We start from the raw sequence: 22,581 nt of genomic DNA, 5'->3' as shown, positions 1-22,581 counted from the left end.
TCTGGATGTGTGTGTATGTGTGTGTGTGGGTGTGTGTGTGTGTAGAAGTGGGTTGTAACAAGGAGGCTGAATGCTTTGGTAACTTCTACCTGTTAATTTTGGGGCATGTATGGGCTTCACAGCTGAGGTCTGGGGGCCTGGAAGGATGAGAGGCTTGAAGGGGACTCAGCACTGTTTAATTACAAGAATAAGGGATCTGTGTGCAATGGAGCTGTGTACTCCCTTGGGCCTGGTTGGTGGCAGTGGGAGCTTGCAAAGACCTGGGAATGTGGCCTATAGGGTATGGCTTCCCAGGGGGACAGAGAGCATGACCAACACATAGTAAGGATATGAGTTCTGCTAGTATGGAGCGCAACAGCATAGGTCAAACTCTGGGTTTTCTCATCATGACGTCTGATGGGCGAGGCCAACCCTATTTTAAAACTTGAGCTGTGATCTTCAGATCTCAGCCCCCTGAGTACCTAGGATTATAGGCATGAGCCTCTGGCACTGGGACTCTGGTTCTATTTGGTATGTTAGGGTTTGACCTCAAGGCCTTAGGCTTGCCAGTCAGGTCTTCTACCATGTGAGTCAAGTTTTTCTGTCTTGGGCATTTCTGAGATGGAGAATTAATATATGCTCAGGCTGGGCTGGATCATGGTCCTCCTATCTGTGACAGGCCTGAGCCACCAGGCCCTTTCTTCTGTAGTTGGGATGGTAGATATGTAGTGCCACGCTCAGTCATTGGTTTAGATGGATTGTCCCAAACTCAGTCCATGGCAGCCGATTCTTGACCAGAGGTGAATCTCTGGGTTGGGGCTCAACCATTGGACTTCAATCTCCTCATGGGACAGTTGGGAGGAAACAAGGGATTGATACAGAGGGATCATTAGAGCAGGGACAGGCACAGATGGAGGGGCCATCTGATACTGTTCTTGGCAATTCTGTGAGCATATGATAGGAAGATACCCGGAAAGATCTCAGATGGTGTGTGTTATTAACGGTGCAACAGGTATGGGATTATGAAACAAAACATGGCTCTCTTTCTTTATTACTCTATCCCCATGAGTAACGGGATCTTTCACTTTGTTCAGTTTTGAAGCTGGGGAAACTGAGGCACAGAGAAGCTGGGTGACCTACTAATGACTCCCAGCTGACAGGAAGCTCGGCCTGACTTCTCTGCCATGCTCCCTAGGACAATGGGTGCTATTCAGCCCACTTCTTGTGGTAGGAAGTTCACTTCTTTTCAGCCATGGGGCTTGAACTCTGGGCCTGGGGCAGCTCCCTGAGCAGCTCAGCTCAAAGCTAGCACTCTACCACTTGAGTCACAGCACCACTTCCAGTTTTTTGGTGGTTCTTTGGAGATAAGAGTCTCACAGGTATTCCTGCTCAGGCTGGCTATAAACCACAATCTTCATATCTCCATTGTACTTAGGATTATAGGCCTGAGCCACCAGCACCTGGTTTAAGTGAAATTCTGACCTTCTTTCTCTCTCAGGAACTGATTCAATGAATGCTGGAGGAGATGGCCCAGCATCCCCATGTGGATGGAACCAAGGTGGTCCTCTCATTCTGAAGGTAGCCTGTGGGTCAGGAGCTGTCTCGCTCAGTCTGTTGTACAAGCTCCATGAGGTAAGTCCCTCTGTGACCTGGCTACACTGTGACAGTTATCCATTGTCCATCTAGCCTTACTGGACTCAGTATTGTGTTCAATGCTCTTTTCTAGCAAAAATTTCTGGCTAAAATTATGATACAGAGTTACAGAATGAAAATGTAATTCCATCTTAAGAACGTCATTTAGGGTTCTGGGAATGTGGCTTCATGGTATGGTGATTGCCTAGCATGCATGAAACCCTGGGTTCAATTCCTCACTACCACATAATTTGAAAAGGAAACACTGGAAGTGGTCCTGTGCCTCAAGTGGTGGAGGGTTAGCCTTGAGGAAAAAAAAAAGCTGAAGAATAATTCCCAAGCACTGATTTATAACACCAGGACTGCCAAAAAAACAGCAACAACAACAATGAACATTTAGTTAGTAAATGCAAAATGAAGAACCCATACTTGGAATATATAATTGCTCCTTCCATACTGATACCTGACAATAGTTCCTAATACATGTACTTTACCTATTGATACTGTGTTGAAAAAATGTTTTGTTCATTAGGTCATGGCAATTAATGCTAGGAATGTGCTTAGATGTCAGGTGAAGATTAATTCTGGAAATTCAAATATTCCAGGCTTTTGAGTGGGGTCACTGCTAATCACAATGGGAAGAAAAGTGTAAGTGAGATTTGGGAACTATTTTGGCCAGTCATCACACCAAAAAGGCAGAGGCTAATTAACAGTTGTGACAGAGAGAAGGAATAACTCCAGATGGAAAGAATAAATGATAGTAACTAAGGTATAGCAGAAACCGTTCTAGGGAACCATTTTTGGTTATTAAAGAACTCGTTATCAGCTAGGCTTATTCCTCATTGCATTTAGCATTCAAAATCTCCTAGGCTAGTTCTTAATCTCTGTGTGATGAATGTATCTCCTTCTATGCTGATCTTTCATACCTGATCTCCTTTGCTTTCTAAAAATTTGTCTTTCTGTATTTATCTATGAACATTTCCTGATACTATATACACCTACAAAGATGAAAGAGGATGCTAATGTAAGAGTCCCATAGCTCATGAGTCATTAATGTAACAAAATGGAAAAGGAGGACATATTTATTGCTACCTTAATTATTCTGAAAAGCTGCAATGTCACATCATTTGGTTCATATTTCCATTCTTTGTATACATAGTGACATTAAGTGCACATAAATGCAAATATGAGCCAGGTGCTGGTGGCTCATGCCTGTAATCCTAGCTACTCAGGAGGTTGAGTCCAGAGGATTGTGGTTCAAAGCCAGCCTGGTCAGGAAAGTCCATGAAACACTTATCTTCAATTAACCCCAGAAACCCGGAAGTGGTGCTGTAGCTAATGTGGTAGAGTGCTCAAGTTGTGCTGAAGAGCTGAGAGACAGTGTCCAGGATCAATGTTCAATCCCCACAACCAAAAAAAAAAGTGCAAATATAGGTTTAAGTTTCCCCCAAAGGAATGATGAAGTCAATAGTAATCTTCCCAAATGATTTAGTAGTGCACCTACTTTTGCTGAGTTATTTGTTATGGCTTCTTTGCTAAACATATTCTCTCCTTTAAAAATTGTCAAATATTAGCTTTATAATAGACTTCATCTAATATTTCTTGGTTAAAAAGAGAAGTCCATACAGTTGATGTCACTTAGCTTTCTTACTGTCTTAGTGCAAAGCCAACCCAGGCAAGAGAGTCTGTCAAACACTTATCTGTAATTAAACACCAAAAAAGCCAGAAGTGGAGATTTGGCTCAAGCAGTGGAGTAATAGGTTTGGGCCAGGTGTGAAAGAAAGACAACTGTTCAGGGACAGGGGCCAGTCTCTAAGTTCAAGTCCCAGAACCAGCACAAACTAAACAAACACACAAACAAAACAAACCCTGGGTATATCTTTGGGACTCTCCTTAAAATAGTGGTGGTCCAAAAAGAGGCTGCTTTTGCTGATCATACTCACTGGATCCCGATTTTTTGGAATCCTTATTGCTATGGAAAACTCAAGACCAGACTAAAGGAATTAATAACTGATTCCTGCAACAAGAGAATGATCTCAGGAGTGAAACATCCATCCATAAGACGCTTTAAAACCTCCATACCTTTGCTTCTTTGCAGTAGAACACTTTCAAAACAAAGTTACTTCCTTTTGTTCTATGCTGGCCTTCAAATGGCATATTGATTCCTTTTGCAATACTCTCAACCAGAAATTTACAGACAAGTTTTATATGAGTAAAGGACACACTCAAAAAAGTCAGAGACAGACTTTCCTTCCAGCCTTGGATTCTTTTTTTGTACAGTAAAAAGGAAAGCAATAGTTAGCTTGAACTTTATCATTTCTCAATGTTCAATTCCTCTCCTGGGATGAGTTTCCACATCCAGTAACAGTTACATCCATTAACAATCTATGGTGCTACTCCAGAAAAAAATGAATGTTTTCTGGCTTCATTGAAATAGCACAAAGACACTTTTGGACATGAGGTAACACGTGTTTCAGAGACAACTTAGTAAAGAGAAATGCAATTTAAATTGCTTATTAATACATTATCCATGAGAATATTTTGTTCAAACTTCTTATGTGCTCTGTAAATTAAGGTGAATTTTAAATGGGAAGAAGGTTCTCAGATCATTTTTTGTGAGTCTATATGCTGTGCATTACTTTCCCAAGTGTACATGAGTTAACAGTAAGAGAAACTATAGCAATAATAGGACAAAAAGAAGTTCCGTGTTTATGTATAAGTGTTCAATACAATATAGAAGACTGTACAAATAAGAAAATATTGAAACAATAAAGCCAAGTCCAGTATGTAGATTTAAGGGAGTGATATAGTGAAAGCATTACTGCTAAGTGGAACATGAAGTATGAGGCCACTCCCTTTCTAAATCACGCTTGCTAATCATGTAAATGTGCAAAAAGGAGAATGGTGCTGGGTGCTGGTGGCTCAGGCCTGTAATCCTAGCTACTCAGGAGGCTGAGATCTGAGGATCGCGGTTCAAAGCCAGCCCTGACAAGAAAGACCGTGAGACTCCTATCTCCAATAATCCACCAGAAAACCGGAAGTGGCGCTGTAGCTCAAGTGGTAGAGAGCTCGCCTTGAGCTGAAGAGCTAAGGGACAGCGCCCAGGCCCAGAGTTCAAGCCCCACGACCGACAAAAAAAAAAAGGAGAATGGAAGAATGATTCTGTTTCCAATGCAAGTCACATATGGGAGAATAGACTTAACTGGAAAAAAAGAGTCTATCTTGAGGGAACAGGAATTATACTAGCAATGAACCTTGTGGCTAAGATCACATTTCTTTTTCTTTCCTTTTCTTATATTCCTTTTTATTGTTGTTGTTTTTCGTGTCACTTGAAATATGGGACAGGGCGCTGTCCCTCTGAAATGCAGCTCAAGGCTAGTGCTCTTCCACTTGAGCCACAGTGCCACTAACAGTTTTCTGGTAATTATTGGAGAAAAGAGTCTCCAGGACTTTCCTACCCGTGCTGGCTTTAAACCCCAATCCTCAGATCTCAAAACAACTTGGTTTATGATCACATTTCTAACAGTGTACACTCAGGATATGTAATGTATATATTCATCTATCTTTATATGAATTCTTGAGTTAAAAATCTGGGCTACAGCAGAGACTTTACACTCACAAAAGTGTTTGAAGTTTAAAAGTTGATACTCCTGGAAAAATAAAACCTAAGAATGTAAAGGAATCTGGGAAGTTCAATTTGCATCCAGCTTGGACAGTATAGGCTTTGAGACACTACCTATAATTAACCAGCCAAAAGCTGGGATACCAGTCACGAGCAAGATTGCTGAATTACAGCTTTAGTTTTTTGCATACATACATACAAACATACACATACACACAGAGGCATTTATAGGGTGCGCACAAAAATATACAAATGAAACAACTCTCAGAATATGTAGGAAAGTTAGAAAACAATAGAAAATAGGTCCTGAGTAAGACTAGAATCAAGTGATAATTTTTAATATTAGAAAGCCCTCAAGTGAACTTTCCCCCAGAAGTTGAGAATATTACATAGGTAGGGACCAGAGATAGTAAGAAAGTCAAGCAATCATTATTAACGTGATATGATACATGGTGGAATGAATCAGGGAAGCCTGCAGGTGCATCTGAAAATGTTCATATCCCGTGTCAAATGTTAAAACATCTTTGAAAATAGTACATAAACAGTCTGAGCAGTCAGTCTAGTGGATAAGATTATAGGAGAAGTTCAGATTTGCTAATCTGTTTCTAGGTTAAATAAAACAAACTATGGCAGGGCAATGTGATTACAAGCCTGGAATTCTAGCACTCAGACAGGAGATTAGAGAGTAGAATTACATAACGATACCTTCCCTGGACCAGGTAGAATAATTTTGTCTCAGTAAAACAAACCATCAACAAGAAAGGAATACACAGTTGGAAGTTTGGCCTAATTTTGTCATTATGTTTTGAGAAGTCAAGTTTCCTATTGAATGCAACTCATACATATCGTCACTTGTTTTTTAAATGCTCTCATCATTACAGAACATTCCTAGATGCAAAATAGCTCATGATTCCCATCCAAAAATTTGCAGAAGTAAGTAAGCCTCATTCTGTTGGATTCCAAATAAATGTTGAAGGATTACAGAAGCTTATGTCTGGAGAAATAGCAAAGTTCGTCTAATGTAGGACTTTGTAGACCTTGTTAAATTATAATTTAGATTTAAAATATATTTTTTGGTTTGTTTGTAATTTCATATTTTATACGATACTACAAGATTCTTTTTAAGTATAGGGATTAATTGAAAAATTCACGAAAGATTCTGGCGTTCTATTTGCCTAGATATTATTTCAAGAGAGTTATAATTATAATTAGAACATAGTTAATAGATAATTCGCACAGTTCATGTATACCATGTTAATATGAATAATCTAGACAGAGTTGCTAAGAAATGGATGACATTAATTTATACATTTAGAAAAACCAATTTTTTAAGGGTTTGGTTTAATATGGTATGAAGAGAGTAATTGTGTGACATCTTCTTTCTTCTACCTATATGTACCACAGGAAGCCATTTCCTTATTTACATGCCTCTGTATACATGGAGAAAAATGCTAGGTTTGGGGTTTGATTTCAATTTTGTTTTTGTTTTATTGGTTCGTCCTAGAGCTTGAACTCTTGGCCTGGACAGGGTCTCTGAGCCTGTTTATGCTCAAGGCTCATGCCTTACCACTTCAACCTCAGTGCCACTTGAGTCTGGCTTTTGTGGAGAAGTTTTTTGGAGATATGATTCTAAGAAACCTTTCTGCCTGGGTGGGCTTTGAATCATAATTTTCCTATCTTAGCATAGTGAATATCTATGATAATTAACAAGTATACATATAAATAATATTTGCAAATGTTCTGATCTCAAGAATACCAGTGGAGGAAAAATGATGCAGCTCAGTTTATTGTGGTGTTCTTTTCAGAACAAGGAGGGTGTCACATTAGCAGAGGTGTAGTATTTTTTCAAAATAGAGATAAGGTACTCATGATGTGAATTAAGGAATTTTAAGGTGTCCCTTACAAGTTGGAAACTGTTGGGCTAGTATGACTTTATGGCATAAATCTTGGGATTGATGGTCATAGACATAATAGCTTACTCTTATGAACAATTGCTTACTCTTGAAGAATTAATTATTACACATTCTTCACAGTTTTATCCTCTATCAGAATGTGGCTATTTTTCTATTTACTTCTCAATCTGTAACACCTCATTGGAAACTACATCTATTGCAGAATTACATAACATGCAAAAGGTACTGTTTTGAATCTCTTAGGTATGTTGAGAATTTAAAAATGAGTAGTTATTTGTCATAGGAATTTTGAAGAACACATATACTCTGTCCTCTTAAAAACTTACTTACTTTTAAAAGTTATGGGTTTACATAGTATTAAACTGTTTTCCGTTTTAGAATGAGAATGTACTAAATTTGTTCTTTTTTGAAAAATTAGGCAAGTATATTGTGAAAATATTGTCTAGTTGGATAACATGCAAGTTGATTACCTTCTCATAAAGAAGGGGTAATTAATTCAAATTAGATGCCAAATAGTATTGATTTTTAAAATGTTACTACATAAAGAATATTATTTACTGTGCTAATACAGTGAAATTATATTTTATGCAGCTTATTTTTTCAATTTTATTATCAAAATGATGTACAGTGGGGTTACAATAATTGTAAGGTATTAAATCATAACTTTTCAAACTTGGTAACACTCCCTCATTTTTCTCACAGTTTTCCTTCACCCCTTCACCGCTCACAAGCTGTGAAATACATTTCCAACCTATTGTCTTGTGAGTATTGCTATTGCATTGGTTTGCCTTTTGTCCTTTGTCTCATCATTATGCTCACCATTGTCTCACCATACAGCAGGGATAAACCATAGGGGAACACACCAAAGAAAACAGAAATCACATAGTTCATCAAAAACAACAACCACAAATGAAAAAAAAAAATCTGGTTCCATATCTTGGAATACATTTTGCTTAGCATCATCTAATATGGCTCTATATACGCATAACAAAGCCACTAGAAAATAATAGCTGCATGGATACTATATCATGAAAACAGCATGTTAACATTTTGATGGATAAGGTGGAATTAGGATTGGTGAATTTGTGGTTCTGATAAAGGATTTTCAAGGATTTTAAAGTTATGATAGGTAAAATTTAATTGTTCAAAATTTTTAACAACATAGCCTATTAAGAAAATTTAAAATTGCCTGGAAGAATAGGCTTTCATGCAAAGAAATCCAAGGAGACTTAGTAGAGAGGGAGCAATGTGGATGAAGATGGCTCTTTTTCACACTAAACAAACAAACCTCAGAAACCTTGCTGTAAATCCTGTAGGTTCCCTTGGAATTGCCCTTACCCAAGAAGGATATTCTCACTGTTTGAAACCAGATTGTATTGGAATTTAAATTAAAAGTTCTTAAAAAAATAAGGCATCAAAATTTGTAAATTTACCTTTAATTACCAAACAGTAATTTTCTGAAAAAGATAATTTGAGTCAAAATATTTAGGGAGAAAGTGCCCTCCACAATAAAAGAAGGTGTTGGGATTACACATTTCTGTTTGTAACACTTACCACAATGTCTTTGGACATGAAGCAGTGAAGCACAGAAAAAAAAATCTGATTGGATACTTCAAACCAATGATTTCACATTTCTAAGTGGCTCACAAAAAATAATATTCTTATTAATAGGAGATAGTGAAGACTTCTTTTATTACATATGCCAAAAAGTTCAGAAAAGAATTGAGCAAATGGAAAAAATAATAAAAAAATGTTTTCTTAGAAGCCTTAGCTAAGCGTAATGACTTCAGCAGTGAAGGGAGGCCAAAACTTTTTGATATAAATTTTGTTAGTATTTTTACTCCCTAAAGTGATTTTACAGAGCCCATTTGGCTCACTACAATGCAGAAAGGATTGAATGAAGACAGGAAAATACATTCCACATCCAAATAAGGCAACTTAAAGAGTTTTAAAAGAGAAATAATGAAGATGTAGCAGTGGTGGACCCAGAATGGCCTTCAGCTTCACTAGACTTGAAGTCAAGAAGCTGTGATTAATTGGAACTCCGGCAAGAGATAAGAGGAGGACATAGAAGTAGGACATAGAAGTATTGTCCTTTTGTAACAGACACTTTCTTCCAAAGTATGGGTGATTTAACTCTATTTTCCTCCATACAGCTTGGTGAGCAAATGCAAGACCAAGAGAAAAATAATCTATTGAAATAATTTTGCATAGAATAACTTCACTGTTCCTGATATGGTATCTAAGGAGAATCTTAAGAGAGAAGATAAAAAGTGCAGTATTTTTTGTTTCCTCTAAGCATCTTGTTAGCAAATATATCTTTGAGGTTAGACAATTCTGATTGAACCAACAAGTGATGAAGTACTTATTTTTGTGGACACTTTAGACACAAGAAGTCTTTCAAGGTAAAAGAAAAAATATATAGCCAAATATTTGTGATCACAGCCTCTTGGACTGTTTTCTGGAGACAAAGTTTTACTTTAGATTTCTCCTCATTAACATAGATGTTGTTTCATGGCAACCAAATGCAAGAAGGAAGTTTTATGGACTCACTTGGCCAATTAAACAGCATGAAAGAAGAAAATGGCAAATAATATTTAATGAAATTACTTTGACCAATTACTTTGCCAGAAGAAAGAAGAAAAAATATAATTCAAAATCAATTGACTTAAAAGTATGAAGAAAGAGTAGTGAAGAGAGATTAGAGAAAATATAGAGGACTGTTTTCTCTCCAGTGGAGTAATGGGTTCTTATCTTGTTTCTTCCATTCTACCTCACAAGCTACCAAGTGTGTCTCAGGACTGGATTATCCAGTTCAGACAGAAAACTCGTAGAAGAAAGATACTGTTTGCAGCAGATATAGGTGATTTATAACCTTAGACAATCTAATTCTGTTCAAAATTCTCCCCTATCCCAAACTTCCCTCTTTGAACAGCTTTGTTTGCTTTTCCCAAGACTGCCCTTCATTAACTGATTAAAATTTTGAGTGGTCATATTCATACTCTAGAGATTGCTGTTTGGTTGTGATTTTTGTGTGTTTTTGTTTCTTGTTGTGTTTTGTAACTGAATTTTAAAAGGTTGTGCAATTCTGTTACAATTAAATATATCCATCTAATTGTCCAATGCTCCTAGATCAGAGTCACTCCTTCCATCATTCTCAACCAACCCTTTCTCCAAGATTTATTTCCAATTTACCACTTCCTTCATCATATGTGTACATTCAGTATTCTAACTGTATTTGCCCCTTGTTCATTTTGCATTCATTCTATGTCTTTACTATAATTCCTCTCTGATTTCAACTTCCTGATAGTCATTCTTATAAACTGTCTATTAATACTTTGAAAAGTTTATATACATTCCATGGAGTTTCAATCCTGCATATTCTTGAACTGGTGCCAGTTTATATTTCCATAATTCATTCATCTGCAGCAACAATTTGCAAGACTGGATATGGGAAGCACCTAAACATGAATTTATTCTCAACCGTTTGGAAGATTAATCTTTAGTCAAAAAGAAAGTTAAAAAATGGCTTAGAATGTATTCCTAAATATGAATTTTTATAAATGGCTTTGTACAATGGTGTGATTCTTTTATTTTACATGGAATAATATTTTCTACTAGCTAGAAGTTTTGGAAAAAGAAGAAAATTAAAATGTATTCCTAGACAGGAATATGATAGAAGTAGAAGACAGATATTATGTTTGTCATATCTCTGATAAGTACCCATAGTCAAGACTTAAAGTCATACTTCTTACTATGTTAGACAGAGGGAAAACATAAAATAACATATGATAAGGCAACTATTTGTGATTTTTTAAAATGTATCTTATTAAATGATGAAATTTATTAGCTAACGTTTGGGTTTGAAATTTAGGAGGTTGATCTATTTAACACATTTCTGAAAGGCTCTTACTGAAAAACACAAATTGTGGGTGGTAGTATTTCTACACTTTAATGAATGGTTGAACATGTTTGGCATTAGTGCTGTGTAAATAACTCAACTCTATTTAACTTGCTCCCTACACTTGAAAAACTTGTAGTGTCACTAAGTATCATCAACTTGTCAAATGTTATTTTGGCAAAAGTGATTTTAAAAAGTTTATTTGAAAATGAATGTACTTTCAGGAGATTAAATGTAGATTATCATTGTTTTGAGAGTGACATTTTTATACCACCGAACCATGTTGTACTGATGTTCCAGTGTTTTGAAGCACTCCTTAGTGCTTCAAATGTTTTTCTGAATTACATTTGACCTCTAAGTCAAGTTTTCGGGCTTTGGTAGACCAATTATGGGTCTGTCCTTCCAGGAACTATTTTTGGCCCACTTATGTTGGAATAAAATCTTTCGTTAATCATAGGTGAGGGGTATTAAAAATAAACTTATGACACTTTGTGAACTTGTTCACTCATATGGGCTGGTCATCTGTAAGTTGAATGTTTGAATTACAGTACTTTCTCTCAAATTTTGTGATCTCATCCTTCATTTTAAGTTGCCTTGCATTTCACAATTGCTTACTGCTAATTCCTGCATCTCAAGGAATTGGGGCCCTGAAATATAGGAAATGAGAAATTGAGATGGGTCTTCAATTACTTTGTGTTGATATGTTGCAAGGGCCTTGGTGAAAAGTCTTGCCTCTGATATCTGATGATGCAGGTAACTGGGACCTGGGATCCTAGGACCCATGGGTACTGCAGAAAAATAATATATTTTAGACATCTTAGCAAAATTTGGGAATAATCAGTAGGAATGCTTCAGAAATATGGAGAAAAACAGTTTGGGACAGGCGAATTAAAACAATAAACAGAGCAGCAGAGTAAAATCCATTACAGATTAGAGGAAAACATTGTTTTTTTACCATGTGGATTCAGAAGGCAAAGAACAGTTATAATGTATCACAAGTTTATAGTAAAAACATTGCATTGATACTTTTTAAACTCTAATATATATTTTAAACCTAAATATTTATATTCCAATTCTATTTATTGGAAAAAATAAATATCAATTTATTTGTCAAATTATCAACTAATTCTAGTAAGTTTCATTGTGTGAAATATAAAATCAGCACATATTAATATAAAATATATGACTATATATAATTAAAAGGCACACATTTTGTATTGTTCTGTTGTAGTTACTGTATCAAAGCCAACTCTGTTTTAAATTATGATTCCATTATCTCTACCTCAGTGTTTGATAGGGTTAGACCTAAACTTTACCATTTGTAGATTTACAGCATGGAGGCAAGACGAAACACTGTGATTAAAACATTATCAACTTAATGCCTAATAACGAGGAGAAACATATGCACTTCTCCTGCAACTCTGAAAATATTTGGTGATAAAAAGGCAGTAGTGTAAGTTCCTGCCTGGTTGGATGGTAGACAGGCCAGAACAATAAGTAATCATGCATACGAACAATTTTTCCACCTTCTTGGCTTTAGCTACTTTTGAAATTGAAGGTATAATAAACAATTATATTTTGATAAAATACCTTCTAGTCTGAACAGTTCTATTTGAACTGTTCATCTCTCTATGACCCCTTGTAACCAAGATTAGTTTTGTTCTAGTAAGAAAATCTTTGCTGTCAGGGTAAGATATTCTAGTTGGTCTGTTCCCACATGGAAGAAGGGTAAAGGCTCAGGTAGACATTTGTTCCAGTAACACCTCATTTGGGAAATTGGCAGCTGAAGAAGTTTAGAAGAAGCTCTTAAGCAATGCTTACTTTGAATCCATTAGGTCCACAAAGCTAATTCAGTTGGATAAATAAGTACTTGAAAAAGCCATCACCTTTGGACCTAGCTATAAGTAATTGAGAGTACGATCAAATACCAAATAAAAAAGACTTAATACAGTCATAGACAAAAAAATTTTGCAAATGTGATCCATCGACTGATCAATATAATTTTTTTCCACTATTCACAGAATTTTAGGGAAGTAAGATCGATAGCATTGTTAGGAACAATAAGGTTTTCTTCTTACAATACAGAGATTAACATGGCACTTGCACAGGATAATATGAAAATTTGAGAAGTATTCCATATTTTTCATTCTTCAGATGCAAGAAATGAAAAACAGTTATTAAAAAGTTGATTACAAAATTACAAGTGTAACAATACACGTAATTTATATTATTAAATTTAGTTTGACATCAGTGTATTAAATCTTCACCTCAGAAAGGCGTTTATGTAGCATAAAACTTTACAAAACTTTTCAAATTAGACAACATTGTCATTTTATCCCAAAGAAAAATAATATTAAGACCTAGAAAAAAAGGAATCAGACTGTTCTATATGGAATGCAATCGGAAAGGACACATTAATGAACCTATATATTATAAAATAATGTAGAATTCAAAGTATATCTAGGAGAAAATAAATTATGAACATTATGCAAACATAGAATATAGAATATTTTAAAATATACTTTTTCAGACAAGCATCAGAAATATTTTAGTTTCTGTGCTACTCATTTCAACAGGTAAATTAAAATTATTTCTGATTAAAAAATCACAAACTCTGAAGACATTATTATACATGTATACAAAAACTATTGAATACATTTTTACATCAAAGGCAGGCAATTCACTTGGAAGAATTCCACGGAATCCATGAATTTTTACAGTAAAATATTGGTGCTGCCGGGCACTGGTGGCTCATGCCTATAATCCCAGCTACACAGGTGGCTGAGAACTGAGGATCATGGTTCAAAGCCAGCCTGGGAAGGAAAGTCTGTGGTACTCTTATCTCAAATAAACCACTGGAAAACTGGAAGTGGAGCTGTGTCTCAAGTGGTACAGCGCTCACCTTGAGCTGTAGAGCACAGGGATAGCTCCCAGTCTCAGAGCTCAAGCCCCATGACCGACCAAAAAAAAGATATTGCTCTTATTTGGATTGTGAAAATGTTTTGTAGGGACACAAACGATGGACTTGCATTTTTGAAATTTAAGAAACTTAACCCGACCATTAGGACTTCGGTGAACAATTTGTACAGCCTTTCACAACTTCATAGAGGTAGTGATACATAATTATCCTTTTGGCAATATCAAATGCAGTTTCTTCTATATTGTTCTTCAGGCCTGGTTTTATATAATGGTTCAACAGAAGGCTATCCAGCATATCTTTACTATCTCAATTCTCGACAGCAAGATGTAAGGGTGTCAAAAGTCCTTTAGCTTGGGGAAGTGGAACTGTGGCTCAAGTGGTAGAATGCTCCCCTTGAGCTGAAGAGCACAGAAACAGCACCCAAGCCCAGAGCTCAAGCCCCACGTAGGACCAAAAAAAAAAAAAAAAACCACAACAACAAAAATCAAACAAAAAAAATATTTGGGCTGGGAAGGTGGCTCAGTGGTAGAGCGCTTGCCTTGCATGCATGAGGACCTAAGTTCGATTCCTCAGCACCACATAAGCAGAAAAAAAGCCGGAAGTGATGCTATGGCTCAAGTGGTAGAGCGCTAGCCTTGAGCTGAAATGCTGAGGGACAGCGTCCAGGCCCAGAATTCAGGCCCCGCGACCAGACCAAAAAAAAAAAAAAGAGTCCTTTAGTTTGGGCATTGGTATCTGTATCATGATGAAGTAATAAAGAAGCCACTGTGGTATTATTCCATGTATAGGCACTGTGCAGGGGTGTGCAGGAATCTACAGTTATTGCATGTGCTTCTTGACACACCAACTCACTGACAATGTCTAAGTGTCCACTGTAGGCTTCTCGAAGAGGGGTATACTCATCATCATCCCTACTATTCACATGAGTGGCCTTTTGGGAAAGAAGTCTCCGCTCTGTAATAAGCTGAATATTTTCGGCAGCCCAATGAAGAAATTTGCTTGGATCCTTCTCCAATTTTTTTTTCTTGCAATTGATACCATTCCTTACTTTTTCATCTTGTTCCCCATATTCCTAAGAATTGCCTAACCAGAGACTTTGAGTGCCAGTGGGAATGAGGTGTCCATGTATTTCCCTAATATTTCACATTGGTTGAACTGGTCAGAAATATCTGGTGAATTTTCTGCAACTGTTTATTCACCATGATTTATTTTCTCTTTTTCCAATTTTACTATTCGAAATTATTATAACTGGAGAGCAGGGAATTGATGGAGAGCAGAGGAAAGATATTCCTTCATATTCAAATGTACACACTGAAAATGAGGACCAGTGATGTCTTCATGTGCAACGTATTCTAGGCATGAGAAAATAGGAAATAATGCCTTCTATATAAATGATTTGGGAAATGGCTGAGCAAAAAGTGAAATGATGCAACCAAAAATATAAAAGCAAAATAAATGAGGATAATTATGGAGCAATCATATTATGAGAACCATGAAAGGTAGAGAATAAGAAAGAGACAGATGTGTAATGACCTAGCTAGCCACAAAATCCATGCCTCTGATCAATTTGTAGAGCAGACAAAATTTTATTTTTTAAAAGAGATGGAAATAGAATTTATGTATTTACTTGAAATTAGTAAATACATTTTTAGTAGCCTACGTAAAGAGACATAACTTTACCAAATTACAGACAATAAAATAAATCCTTGATAATTCTAGTAACAGATCTGACTGAAATCAGCTGAATCCTACTTTTCTTGTACAATGAAGGAATAAGAAGGTAGTAAAGCAGCTAGAGAAGGCAGGGAGATTGTATCTGTGACAAAACTTTGTGGAAATTGGTATTGAGGATTTCTTACTGGTGATCCACTTGCACTGGAAGCATGATTCTGAAGTATTGCTTGCTGATTCTGAACTATTGATTTGATCATTATATTCTCCAAGAAGAAAATGAGAATTGATAGTGAAGGACTACTAATACATTTTGACCTTCTCAATAAGCACTTTCAATCATCAAAATCACATGAAGACAATAGACAGGCCTACTTTTTAGATGAAAGCAAGTGTCTTATAAAAACAAGGAATGTATGTAGTCATGCAAAGGACTTCTATTTTACCAATGCCTCATACATTTTTCTAATGTTGGGTACCAATAAATAATGGATCTATTAGAAAGCTCTTAAGACTCATATGTTCAATAGTGAGTTCTCTTACACTATATCATGGTATTTTTTGTGTATGGTTTTAAGAATAAATTTACATTACTAACTTGAATTTCTGACAGGTCAGTATCATCACTGTACATCTTGCTTCTATACTCTCATTTTAAAATTACCATCTAAGTATGTGCATTAGATAACTATAGAGGAAAAAGTAGAAGCCACACTGATGGCTTAGGTCTTTAGTAGTAGTTAATCAGTAAGATGAAATCTGAGCATTGTGGTTTGAAAGCAGACCAAGAAAAAAAGTCCATTAGATTCTGATTTGAAAGTAACCAGCAAAAGCTAGAAATGGAGCTGTTGTATAAGCAGTAAAATGCTAGCCTTGAGAAAACTGAAACAAAAAAATAAATTCTGGGACAAAGCCAGGCCCTGAGTTCAAGTCCTAGTATTAGCACCAAACAAATAAATTATTTAATAAGGTAATTAATTAATTAAAAATAAATTAAGTGGTCACATGTGGAGAGGAAGGTAAAATATAATATGTGTGGTAATGATTTATGTATTATTTTGTAATAAGGCATATTATCATTTGTCCTAATCACTAATATTTTATTTGGACTTTTTTGTACAAAAAACCCTGAATTTAGCATGCATGTATATGTGTGTGTACATGTGCAAACGTGTGTATGTGTATATGTGTGCGTGTGCTGTTGCAATGTTGCTTGCCAATGTGGACAGGGTGAGGCTGAAAAAAGCTAACTGTGTTGCAATGTTTTTATTTATCAGTGTTCTGTCATGTCATTTCAGTGGAACCACCCTTCGTACATATTATTTGTCTAATAATAACATCATAATCAAAGCATTTACAATATTAAGTTAGAAAAAGAGACCGCTTTCAGCTTTTATTGTATGTTAGGTAAGAAGATACAGACATAATTAGTTAGTAAGTTATTGCTATAAGATGATTGTCAGTACAAAATATGTATTTGACTTCTTAAATTGGTTATACTTTTAAGATACACTCATGGAGTGATTTGGACCAACTTGACCAAACAGGTATTTTTCTCCGGTGATTCCTGTGAAACACAAGTTGGATAAACTCTTTCCGGATTTCTGTTGAAAATTACTTTCTTTGCAAGATTATATTTATTCTCACTAAGAGATAATCCAACCCATACTATGTTTGACTATTCCATCTTATTCATTGAAAATAAGTATTGTGGATATGCTTGTTAGATATTCCTTTCAAAAATGAACAAACAAAAAGCAAATGTCATGTCCAGATTGTGGATGCATTTGAAGGTGTTTTGTACATGTACAGATATCTTTACTAATGGCTCTTTTGTGGGAGTAACTATGGCAACTTTAACAAATAAGGCTTTTTGAATATCTGTTCCAATATACATAACATCCCAGAGCAAGTCTTGCAATTTCTGAAAATCTTTTGAATATTTTAGTATTTTTTCACTTCATTGAGTGTAGAGCTAAAATTTCTGAAATAAATATTGTTTAGATCTGAAAGTGTAAGTGGGTTTATACGCTTTTTTATGCTTCATTTTATGGAAACCCAATTTTTATGAAAGTAAATGGAATAGAATAAAAGAATGTAAGTGAATTGGGTAAGCTAATTATTAGTATAATTTTGTTTTGAATTAATAGTCCATTGAATGTAGATGATGCAGTTAAATTATTTCTTCTCTACTTCAGTTAGTTTTAGAATCTTTATAGTTATGAGTGAACTTTTAGTATAAAGGTCTTTTAAAATGATTAGGATTAACCTTGTGTTTTTTGTCCTACTTCCAAGAAATGAGTTATTTTTAAGTGTTAATAGTTTATCATTATCATTATCATTATCATAGGGAATCATTATCATTATCATAGGGACTTAAAAATGCAGTAGTATTGATGTCTTTTTAAACCAATTGTATTCACAAGTTGGAGAGTCTTTAATTCAAAATTAGGTCTTGGTGTCTATGATTGTTAACCTCTCTTTCCTAACATTAATGATAGGTAAGACTGCATTTTTGGGTATATGAAAAATAAAATATGTATCTGGGGTCAAATGTGATTTTTATATCAGTCTTTCTTTAATAACATTTTAAAGTAGTACATTTCTCTCAAAATGTTGGGTATAAAAAGCAATCAAAATACTTCTAATGGTAAACAATTTGGTGAGCTACAATAAACAATTGCTCCAAAAGACCTGCAGTCTATTTCCATCAGGAATTGGGCAGGTCATTCTTTCAGTAAGACTGTGTTAACCAGAGATGTGGTCCCCAGGCAGTGCAGTGTTGAGTGAAGGGATAAAATATGATTTCTACTATTTTGAGCTAGAAATCAAGAATGTTATAGTTTAGCAGTTCCTTTCACCAGGGAGGTATAAATTGATTATGAACTTGGAGTTTTCATATTACAGTTACTTCTTATTTTCTTTTTTTGTTGTTGTTGGTCATGGGGCTTGTACTCTGGGCTTGGGTGCTGTCCCTGTGCTCTTCCACTCAAGGCGAGCGCTCTACCACTTGGACCACAGTGCCACTTCCAGTTTACTAGTGGTTTATTAGAGATAAGAGTCTCACAGTCTGTCCTGCCCGAGCTGACTTTGAACCACAATCCTCAGATCTCAGCCTCCTGAGTAGCTAGCATTTTAGGTGTGAGCCACCGGTGTCCGACTTAGTTACCTATTTTCTAACAAAAATAAAGTGAAATATTATTAGAGTGTGCACAATAATTTTGGGAATTTTCCTAGAATTAGTAGACTGAGTGCTGGTATTTAGTTATAAAATAGAATGAGGTTAGTTCATATGGTGGGAATGGAACGCAGGTTAACACTTACCATGTGTACAATGTTGTACTAGTAATTCCAACTCTGAAGACTTAAATATCATCATCTTAGAATTAAAAATAGAAGTAGTTCCAATTTATGGGATTATTGTGAGGATTAAATTAGATACCAAAGGTAAAGCACTTGGAAAAAAAATCAGAGTTTGATACTTTCTACCTGTTATTTTATCATGTGATATATTCTAATATTTTTACTGTGGTTTTTATATTGTCTATTTAGGATATGCAAAGTGATGCATTGATATACATTGCGTTGTTCAATTTTCTGTCATTATGAGGAAAATACCTGCAAAGAAAATTTCTGAGAAGTAAATTATCATATTGACTCATGGTTTAAGATCAGATGTCTCCATTGTTTTTAATTATATTTTTATTAAATAGTTGTACAAAGAGTTTTCCATTCAACGAATCAGTTTACAATTACAATGGATCTTTACACAACTTTCTCACATCCTTCCAAACCTCAACCCACTGTCGTTTTTTCTAGTTTCATACTATCTGCATTGAATATTATGGCTTCACTCTCTACTTCCATAAGTCTCTTTATTTCTTCCCTTTGACTTCCCCTCATATTTTCCAAGTGGTAGACTCCTGGTATTCATTTTGTTGGATTAAAAGTTCAATTTTATAAGAAATTACACCTGTTAAGTACTCCTCTGCAAATAGCATGCTTTGATTAATACTGTTGTTTTACTTGCATAAAATTCTGGCTTCTAAATATGCATCCTTTTTGTGTCTGGCTGTGACTTCGTTTACTTAATATAATTTTAGATCTATCCATTTCTTTGCAAATGCTGTAACAGTCTTTAAAATGGATGGGTGCAATCCAATTGTGTATATGTGCAACACTTTCTCCAACCATCCCTCTGCTAAAGTGCGTCTGGGCTGTTTCCATAAATTCTCTACGGTGAATAGTACAGTAGTGAACATGATTGTGAGAGTGATTTTACTCTAACCTTTTAGAAGAATTCATCACTATTTTTCTGGGAGCAATCCTCTAGCCTTTTTGCCAGAATTAGCACATCCCTTCCTTCATCTCCATCACGTTTTTCTGGTCCTCAAAAACACACTACCCCCCACAAGTCTTAATCAGCTAAAACCACACTGTGCCCATATTCTTTTGTTGTTGTTGTTTTTCTCTGTCCGGTCGAGGGGCCTGAACTCTGGGCCTCTCTGGCGCTGTCCCTCAGCTTTTCTGCTCAAGGCTAGCAATCTACCACAGCGTCACTTCTGGCTTTCTTCTTTTTGCTTATGTGGTGCTGAGGTATCAAACCCAGGGCCTCATGCATGTAAGGCAACAGCTCTACCACTGAGCCACTTTCGCAGCCCCGATGTGCCCATATTCTTTTAATACATTTTTTCATAATTTTACACATAATTTAGTGAGAACCTTCTATGTACTTTCCTAATGTGGGAATGAGGTATATGACAATAGAGTAAAAGTAAGAGATATGGAATTTAATTAGCTATTATCACATTTAAAATAATTTTCAGCTCTAACCCATAGCCACACTTACTATTATTTTAATCATTATTTGATTACTTCACCTATCCCTTAAATTATAATATGTGATTTAAATACAAAGGCAAAAAAGTGTGGTTTGACTTTGACACTCATGTGTGAAGATGCACAATATGGGCAAATAAAGGGATTGGAATTAGGGCTGGGAAGGTGGCTCAGTGGTAGAGCACTTGCCTTGCATGCTCGAGGCCCTGGGTTCGATTCCTCAGCACCACATAAGCAAAATGAAAACAGCCGGAAGTGTCGCTGTGGCTCAAGTGGTAGAGCGCTAGCCTTGAGATGAAGAGCAGAGGGACAGTGCCCAGGCCCAGAGTTCAGGCCCCACGACCGGACCCAAAAAAAAAAAAGGGGTTGGAATTAATAGCCATTATCCATTTTGTTAAATGGTTTTCTCAAACCGATTCTCACAATTCATATTTCATTCAACAACAAGAAACGTGACAATTCCCTTTGCTTTGCTCCTCATTAAACTTGTTTCCATGTTATTTTATTATGAAGGATGATTTCATAAATCTACTATAGATACAAAAATATGTTAAAATATTTCTGTATGTATGCATTGATATAAATATACACTATAAAGGTTATAATGATAAATTATAACTTCTGTAATTGTACAATTTACTAAATTATTAAAAACATGGACGACTCAGGCCTGGAATCCTGGTTACTCAGGAGGCTGAGATCTGACAATCATGGTTTGAAGCCATTCTGGTCAGGAAAGTCCATGAGCCTCTTATCTCCAAACAACCAATAAAAAATCAGAATTGGAACTGTGGCTCAAAGTAGTAGAGTGATAGCCTTGAGAGAAAAGACTCAGAGATATCACCCAGGCTCTTAGGACAAGAACTAAAATCTACCCCCAAAAAGTATTTAATTTACACCTGTGTAAATAGAGTATTACCTTCACCCAAATGCACATCCATGCTCATTTGCAAGGTAACTCTGTTATGTCTGGAGTACCACATAATATTATCACTTATGTAGAAAGTATTGCAACATGGGTAAACTCTATCTCTCTCATGGATTTTTCTCCACTCAAATATTCAAATCTTACAATTATTCCCATTATTTAAAGTCATAGCTTTTTTCTTTAATACCCATAATATTGGAATTTGAATTGAGTGTCTTGTGTCTCCTAAATGGATGCTCTTAACACTTTGGCATGCCCCCAGCCCAAAATTGTCCTGATTAACTTTCAGATAGTATCTTGCTTCCTACTTGTGTATGATCGTGGGCTCAGTCTACTTCATGTTATTCTTCCTAGAATTTAGAATAACAAGTGCCTGGCATTATGTACAGATCTTTCAGTCCAGTCTGAGCTTTAACCACTATCCTCACAATAGTAGACTCCCATGTAGTCAGGATTTTCATAACTTTATCATAGCTATTTTTAAAAAAAATCTTTGCATTTCCTGCAGGTTCTTGAGTACTGAGTTAATTTGTGTTTTCTTTGGTTGTTTTGGTTCTTTTGAATGTATGTGTTGAGTTGTTCCCCATTTTTCCTTTTGTTTCTTTCACTCAAGTTCTTACCTATAGTGCTGAGAAACCAATTTTTCTTTCTCAAGATAGTCAAGGTGAACATTTTTATTCCAAAACAATTCCAGTAATATTTAAACACCTTCAGAAATTTCGAGAAGATGGCAGAGGAGAATATGGTGGCTAAACAAGCTCTCACATAGAAAGCAGTTCTAGTGTTCCAGTGAACAGTCCTAGGCACACCAAGTGTGCCATCACAGTACAGAGAGTTTGGGCAGAGAGGGAAAATCCAGGTAGGGAGACAGATCTGAGCATTTTCCAGCAGCCATGGCTGAGGTTGCTGTGCCGGCAGTGGTGGCATCCATAGTTGCCATAACTACAACCCAGAGAGTCTGGGACAAATGTGTCAGATGCAGCGGGTGAGCAGATTTTACTCAACACCAGCAAGAACTGACAAGTAGCAGATATCTTCATCCTGCAGATAGCAGACCAGAGGCTACCCAGGAACCAACACTCCAGCGTGAGTACAAAACTGACATCCTCACTCCTTCTCAAAGGGAGCAGAGGAGGGAAGGCCATCCCTCCCTCCAACACCGGAGATATCCATCTT

At 36.0% G+C, this 22,581-nt stretch overlaps 1 pseudogene; it reads left to right on the top strand.

Moving 5' to 3' along the window:
* The first annotated feature begins 13,096 nt into the window (after nucleotides 1-13,096).
* LOC122097278 lies at nucleotides 13,097-13,191 on the top strand (annotated as a pseudogene).
* The last annotated feature ends 9,390 nt before the right edge of the window (nucleotides 13,192-22,581 follow it).

This window comes from Dipodomys spectabilis, unplaced genomic scaffold, assembly GCF_019054845.1.
Source record: "Dipodomys spectabilis isolate Male_0828 unplaced genomic scaffold, ASM1905484v1 ptg000420l, whole genome shotgun sequence".
In the NCBI taxonomy this organism is placed as follows: domain Eukaryota; kingdom Metazoa; phylum Chordata; class Mammalia; order Rodentia; family Heteromyidae; genus Dipodomys; species Dipodomys spectabilis.
The sequence above is the reverse complement of the archived record's forward strand: the minus strand, read 5'-3'. Positions and strand labels throughout refer to the sequence as shown.